This window comes from Pelmatolapia mariae, linkage group LG16_19 (genome assembly GCF_036321145.2).
Source record: "Pelmatolapia mariae isolate MD_Pm_ZW linkage group LG16_19, Pm_UMD_F_2, whole genome shotgun sequence".
Lineage (NCBI taxonomy): Eukaryota > Metazoa > Chordata > Actinopteri > Cichliformes > Cichlidae > Pelmatolapia > Pelmatolapia mariae.
Genome location: NC_086241.1, coordinates 39794391 through 39802296, shown reverse-complemented (window position 1 = coordinate 39802296; position 7906 = coordinate 39794391). Strand labels below are relative to the sequence as shown.

Sequence of the window (7906 nt, the reverse complement as noted above, 5' to 3'; positions counted from 1 at the left end):
CGCAAAGTAACCTCTATGTCTGTTTCTTTATAAATGTGGGCTTGCATTGCAATTGTGACTCCACAATCCTGAGCTCTTATGGAAAAAACATCCTCCCTCTTGTTTGTGACATTGTTTCAGTTTATTATGGTTTTTGAGCATTTCAGTCAGGCTGAGTCATTGCCTTTGACAGGGCATTGCAACACTTGAATTCTTTTCATTTTGAGTAACTCGCATGTCAGGATGGCCGAGCGGTCTAAGGCGCTGCGTTCAGGTCGCAGTCTACCCTGGAGGCGTGGGTTCGAATCCCACTTCTGACAACAACCTTTAGGGATGGGATAGCTCAGTAGGTAGAGTGGTTGCCCCATGATCGGAAGGTTGGGGGTTTGAATCCACTGAACGGCTACCCTGAAGTACCCCTAAGCAAGGTACCGTCACTGCTCCCCGGGCGCCTGCTTAGTGGCTGCCCACTGCTTCATTGAGTGAATGGGTCAAATGCAGAGAAAAACAAGTAATTTCCCCATGGGGATCAATAAAGTATACATTATTATTATGTCTGCTTTCAATCCTACTGTTTGTTTCAGCCAAGTTTTATCAAACTTACCCTGTGAAAAAATTAGTTTGCAAAATCACAGTCAGATTTATGAAACGTGTGTCTATCTTGTTCTCACCACCACACGCAAGTTAGTAAATCGGAGTTATTCTGAGGCAACAGTCTTGTGCAAACAATTTCCATATTATCTGCATACTGCCCCGCCCCAATTTCTCTATATAAGGAGATACATTTACCCCCCGCTGGAGACAGAAAAAGACAGAAGCAAAAAACAGCAAAAAACAGCAAAAAACAATGTTAAAGTCTGACTGTAGTCTGTGTCTGAGGTCCAAGGAGGAAGCCAGAAGAGGCACAGCTTTCCAAAAATGACAGTCTAACTAAATAAATAAATAAAAAGTGACGTGGACGTGAATATCATTTCAACACGTGTCAGTTTGGAATCAAAGTTGTGAGTGATAACACAAGTATTTTTTAAACAACGATAACATTTCAGATGTACCATATTCACCTATTGTCACGAGCTTTGGTTGGTGATGGAAAGGAGATTGCAGATACAAACAGCGGATTTGAGCTTCCTCTGTAGGGTGGCTGTGTTCTCCCTTAGCGGTACCATTTTGCTTTATTTGCATGAAAAGTGCAAAAAGAGAAAACTTGGAACAGTAATTTCCCAGGAGTGGCTGGCCTACTAAAACTACTGATGAGAAAAAGTTGAACTTACATCTGGCATAAAACTAACCAACACGTTCTCACTCCCAAAGCGTAACATTTTACGCTAGGTGACAAATCGTCAACATATTACGTTTTCGGGCACCCAACGCGTTCCTACATGACGACATCGGAAAACTGAGGACATATGAGAACCGTTTGGACTCAATCTACACGTTTGCTCTTTTCCTTAAAATCGCTTGGGAAAACACTACTTCACGTCATTAAAGTGCTGGTTAAGGTTAGGAATAAGGTTATGGTTAGGCTTAGGTATAAGGTTAGGTTTAAGGCTGCAATACAGGGCTGGAACCCGGCGCGTACCATAACAACGCGGAAGGTCACCTTTCGCGTTCCTCAGGAATGCCGCGGGACGTGACAAAACGTCAGGATGTTACGCCTCGGGAGTGAGAACGGGCTCAACTAACACATTTCATAAGAACATCATACATACAGTTAGCCATGGTAGTGCTAGGGTGATGGCCTTGGGCTAACTTGCTGCTTCAGGGCCTGGGCGACTTGGATGTCTGGTCATCAGTTCAGGCCCTGAATTTCAAACACACGGCTAATGATCCAAAATATATCAGCAAGTCTAGCTCTGGACTCCCTTAAAAACAGATTAAGGTTATGGAGCAGTCTAGTTAAAGTCCAGATTAAAATCGGTTTGAGATGCTTTGGGAGGACCTTAAACATACTGTTCATGTCACGGTCCTCCCGTGCTGGCTTGCCCTTTTTCTAGCTTTTCTCTCACTCTCTGTCCGTATGAGTGTGTTTTGGTTTCTTAATGGCTTGTTTTCAGAAGGCGGCTCCTTCATTGTGGTTCTCCACTCTCCTGATGAGGCAGGATTGATTTACTGATTAGGCTGATTTACTTACCTTGCTCATGTGTAATCTATGAATTCTTTAGTCTGCTTAAGGCTGAAGGTTTTCCTCAGTTGCCACCAAGTCATTGCTTCACCTCTGGAAACATCTCAGGTTCAGTAGCTTTGCTGTCAATTTCATGTTTGGTCCTTCCTGGATTATTTCTTTGTGCTTCTGTGCAGGCTGCTTAGTGTAAAGGAGGCCTTCCAAGCTAGTGTGTGTGTGTAGTGAGTCCCTGTGATCCAGCCTGCCTCAGCCCTGCTCGCTAGCCTCCATTCAATCTACTCATTTGTTTTCTACCTTGATTCCAAACTTGTTTAATAAACTCTGTAAACTCTGATTGGTCTGCGTCCTGCCAGTGAGTCCTCGCAAACTTGGTGTCATGACAGTTAACAGTCAAAAATCCTTGAATGTGGTCAAATTAACCAAAAAGACAAAACAATAAGAATGGGTCAAATTTTCTCCACAGCCATGTAAAAAAACAAAAATCATTGCCAGTTATTACCAATACTTGATTGGCATTCTTGGCATTCGTTACCAAAGGGTGCGCAAAAAATTACTATTTTTAGGGGGCAATTACTTTCATACAGGTAGGTTTGGATAGCTATTTTCCCTTAATAATGCAATCATGCTCGAAAACAGCTAATTTATTTATTTCTTGTCTAATATTAAAAATTGTTTGATGATCTGAAGTAAGTGTGTTAAAAGTATAGAAAATGTGCAAAAACATAGCAAAAATAAGGAAAAAAATATAGGTAGATAGATCCGAGCAAGGAGTATAGCCCTGCACACTTGAGAATTTCCCCTGCTAATTAAATATTGTTATGGTTTGGTTCTGGCAGGACCCAAAGAATAGATTTGGAGCAAAGTTCTACTGAAAAATTAAGAATTCTCAGCAAACAGGTAACTGGGAGTTACAATTGACCTCAGCTCAGAAGGAATCACAATAGCTCTGCCTGAGAAGAGAGTTTAATTTAGCAAACATCCAACAGGTAGGTATTGTAGTGTTTAGTTGTATATTAACCTGATTTTGTCTTACTTAATGAGAGGTCAGCTGAGTGTGGAGAAAGTACACAGTCAGCAAGAGAGTTCCAGACAGCTGACAGGTGGAGAGTGGGTAGGCAGGTTATGGACAGGCAAGTGAATGTTCTTGCTGCAGCAGGTAGCTGAGTTAAAGGAGGCATCCACAGGCAACATGTAAGTGACGTTCCAAACAGACAAGTTCTAAGTGAGGTTTTCAAGTGAAAAACTGCAAGAGCAATACAAGAATGCAAGAAGAAACACAAGGTGAGTATCAAGGGAGACCAGAAGCACAGCAAAAGGAGCCAGCATGTCACTACTTCACATGCAGGTTTGGATTTTTTTCCCCCCTTAATAATAAATACCTTCATTTAGAAACTGCATTTTGTGTTTACTCGTGTTATCTTTGTCTAATATTTAAATTGGTTTTATCCAAAACATTTAGTGCGATAAACATACAAAAAAGGGGGAAATCAAAAAGGGGGCAAACACTTTTTCACACCACTATATTTAACATGGAAGCTTCTCACATAGTGGTAGGCATGGTAAGTCAGACATTCTTAGGTGGTGGAGAGCAGGGTTGCAATGACAGGAAGTGACAAGACAGAATCAAATTAGAAATTAGTTTTTTTCTGGAATGTAAAAACAAATTTGAATTGCTACCTTAACGTGGTGGAGGGGTTTGTGTGTCCGGGGTCTTTTGGTCATGGGTGAGACACCAGACAAAAAGCGATTCAAAAAACCCCTATGAGCAGAAGAACGAGGGAATAGTTCACCCTGCCCAGGATAGGGTTACCAGGGCCCCGCCCTAGCGCCAGGCCTGGGGAGGGTGTCCGAGGGCGAGCATCTGGTGGCTGGGCCTCTGTCCATGGGGCCTGGACGGGCACACCCTCACGTAGGCCCACCACCCATACGAGGTACTGTAGGGATTGGGTGTAATATGTTTTGGGCTGCAGCCAGGAGCAGAGGCCCTGGAGGACTGATTCCTGACTACTGCGATTAGCAATTGGGATGTGGAATGTCACCTCTCTGGTGGGGAAGGAGCCTGAGTTAGTGCATGAGGTTGAGAGATACCGGCTAAGTATAGTCTCACCTCACCTCAACGCATGGGTTGGACACTGGAACCAGTCTCCTGGAGAGTTGCCCTTGGTGAGAGGCAGCGACCGGGGTGGGTATCTTAGTATCTCCTCAGCTTGCTGTCTGTACGTTGGGGTTTCACCCGGTAGGCGAGAGGGTCTTTTCCCTGCTCGGGTCATGGAATGGGCTCTGACAGTCATCTGCGCTTATGCGCCGAATGACAGTTCACAGTACCCGGCCTTCTTGGAGTCCCTGGGCAGGGTGCTTGAGGTTGCTCAACCTGGGGACTCTGTTGTCCTACTGGGAGATTTCAACGGTCATGTGGGTAATGACAGTGAGACTTGCAGGGGCGTGACTGGGAAGAATGGCCTGGCAGATCTAAACCTCTTCTCTTACTGGACTTCTATGCAAACCACAGTTTTTCCATAACAAACACCATGTTCGAACATAAGGGTGTCCATAAGTTCGGGTGGCAGCAGTGTGTGTAATCGTATCATCACATCTGCAGCCATATGTTCTGGACACTCGGGTGAAGAGGGGGGCTGAGCTGTCAACTGATTACCACCTCAGTTGACAGCACAGTCCATCACCATCCTCCCCTGCCACCTGACATGGTGGCGGGGGAGGATGGTGATGGACTGTGCTGTCCAATGGGGGGGGTAATCAGTTGACAGCTCAGCCTGAACCATATGGTGGACACCAGAGGTGGTTGGTGCCTGAGGTGGTGGTCACCCCTGAACCAAATGGTGGACACCAGAGGTGAAGGGAGCCATCAGGCTGAAGGAATCCTATTGAGCTTGGTTAGCCTATGGAACTTTGGAGGCAGCCAATAGGTACCAACCGGCCAAGTGGAGCGCAGCTGGGGCTGAATCAAAAACTCAGGTGTGGCAGGAGTTCAGAGAGGCCATGGAAAAAGACTTTCGGACTGCCTCAAAGAGATACACCCGTCATTGTTGGCTGGTGAAAGGAATAGTTTAAAGACCTTAATTGCACTGGTGTGTCCTCCATGGAGCAAGCAGCATCAGGGGAACTGAGGCAGTTCAAGAACTCCTTGGTGGCAGGGGCCTAAGGCCCTAAGGTGGATGAAGTTTGCCCTGAGTTCCTGAAGGCTCTCTGTGTTATAGGGCTGTCTTGGTTGACACGCCACTACAATGTTGCATGGAGATCAGGGGCGGTACCTCTGGATTGGCAGACCGGGGTAGTGGTTCCTATCTTTAAGAAGGGGGACTGGAGTGTGTGTTCCAACTACAGGGGAATCACACTCCTCAGCCTCCCTGGGAAAGTCTATGCCAGGGTGCTGGAAAGGAGAGTCCGTCCGATAGTTGAACTTTGGATACAGGAGGAACAATGTAGTTTCCTGGTTTCGTTCTAGGCGTGGCCAAGCGGTGGAAGGCTTCCACTTGGGTAGTCTCAGAATCTTATCTATGCTTTTCACAGATGATGTGGTTCTGTTGGCTTAATCAGGCGATGGCCTCCAGCCTCACTGGAATGGTTCGCAGTTGAGTGTGAAGCAGTGGGAATGAAAATCAGCACCTCCAAATCTGAGGCCATGGTTCTCAGCTGAAAAAGGGTGGAGTGCCCACTCCGGGTCAGGGACGAGTTCCTGGCCCAAGTGGAGGTGTTTAAGTACCTCTGGGTCTTGTTCAAGTGAGAAAGGAGCGGGAGCTCGACAGACGGATTGGTGCTGTGGCTGCAGTGATGTGGATGCTGTACCGGTCCGTCGTGGTGAAGAGAGAGCTAAGTGTAAAGGCGAAGCTCTCAATTTACCGAGCGTTCTATGTCCTTACCCTCACCTATGGTCACGAGCTGTGGGTAGTGACCGAAAGAACGAGATCACAGATACAAGTGGCAGAAATGAGCTTCCTCCGAAGGGTGGCTGGCCTCTCCCTTAGAGATGAGAAGTTCAGGTACTCTGAGGGGCTCAGAGTAAAGCCGCTGCTCCTCTACATTGAAAGAAGCCAGTTTAGGTAGTTTGGGCATCTGATAAGGATGCCTCCTGGGCACCTCCTGGGCAAGGTGTTCCGGGCATGTCCCACCAGGAGGAGGCCCCAGGGCAGACCCAGGACATGCTGGAGGGATTATATCTCTCAACTGGCCCTTGAATTTTCCTCTTTTTCAGAACTTTATACCATCCTTAGCATGAACCTTTTATACAAGCTACTCTATGTCAACGTTGGCATTCCCGATGGCAGCAAATTGAAAAAGCTGTTGGATGGATGAGTGGAGTCACCTGTAATGCAGAGAGCTTTTTGGGTGAGGCAGGTGCAGTAGACGTCCTGGAGTAAGGGAAAAGAAACACCCACGATCCTCTCCGCTGCTCTCACTACTCGTAGCTTTTTCTGGCAGGACCCAGTGCAGGGTCCTGTGTTGTATGACTCTCACCACAGCTGGTAAGGATCCTCTCAACAGTGCCTCTGTAGAAGGTGCTCATAATGGGGGTTGAGGCTCAGTTTGCTGAGAAAGTAGAGTTGCTGTTGAAATTTCCTGACCAGTGAAGCTGTGTTCTTTGACCAGGAGAGATCTTCTGAGATGTGCACACCCAGGAACTTGGTGTTGCTTACCCTCTCCACAGCAGCACCGTTGATGGTTAGTGGGGTGTGCAGGGTGCGAGTTCTATGATGTCTATGATGATCTCCTTAGTCTTCTCCATATCCAGGGACAGGTTGTTGTTGCTGCACCACTGGGCCAGATGGTTAACTTCACTGTAGTAGGTCTCATCATTGTTGCTGATGTGACCAACCACAGTTGTGTCATCTGCAAACTTGATGAAAAGGTTGGAGCTGTGTGATGGTGTGCAGTCGTGGGTCAGCAGAGTGAAAAGAAGGGGGCTCAACACACATCCTTGGGGAGCCCCCGTATTCAGTTTTCTTGTGATGATGGTGTTGCAGTGTGGGCTTGTAGTCTGTGATGGTTTGTATTCCTTACCACACCCTCTGAGTATCTCTGCTGTCGCTAAAGCTTTGCAAAATCCTCCTGGAGTATTGCCTTTTTGCCTCTCTGATGCCACGTGACAGCTTTGCCCATGCTGTTCTTAGGCTCACCTCATAATGTGTTTGTGCAGTTTGGGAAGCACAGTCACTGGGTCTGCATGATTGAAATCACCCGCTAGGATGAGAAAAGCATCTGGGTGGGCCGTCTGCTGCTCACTGACATGCTGATATAGTTCATTCAGTGCCTCACTCCCATTGTTGTTATTGGAGCAACAAGCAGTAAAGCTGAAAATTCCCTCGGTAGGTAGAATGGTCTGCACTCGATGATCATAAGCTCCAGCAGAGGTGAACAGTGTTTGCAAGCCACAACAGCATCATGACACCAGGCATCTGCAAGTCCTACCCCCTTCAGTGAGAGCTCTGTCTGCTCGAAAGCATGTTAGCCGGTCAAGTTGAATGGCGCTGTCAGGAATGTTATTATTAAGCCATGTTTCTACAAACACGAAGACACAATACTCCCTCACTGACTTCAAAGTGGCCCAAAGTAACCATGCATGATCCAGATTGTTGTCCAGGGAGCGCATGTTGGACAGTAGGATGGTGGGAATAGCAGGTTTGTGTGGATTAGCCGCTAGCCTACTCTGGATGCCTCCGCACTTACCCCTCTTCTGTTTCCTCTTGCACCGCCTGAGACATTTCCACTGTGGTAAATGTCTCCGAAGCAGTTCGCAGTTCCTTAGTGTAATTTGTAGCTCGTCCACGTATGAAAAGTTGGTGGATTTGC

General features: G+C 46.8%; 1 non-coding gene across 1 annotated transcript; it reads left to right on the top strand.

The window, feature by feature from the left end:
* The first annotated feature begins 216 nt into the window (after positions 1-216).
* trnal-cag (transfer RNA leucine (anticodon CAG)) lies at positions 217-299 on the top strand. Its single transcript has one exon. It is a non-coding gene; the product is annotated as a tRNA-Leu (tRNA).
* The last annotated feature ends 7607 nt before the right edge of the window (positions 300-7906 follow it).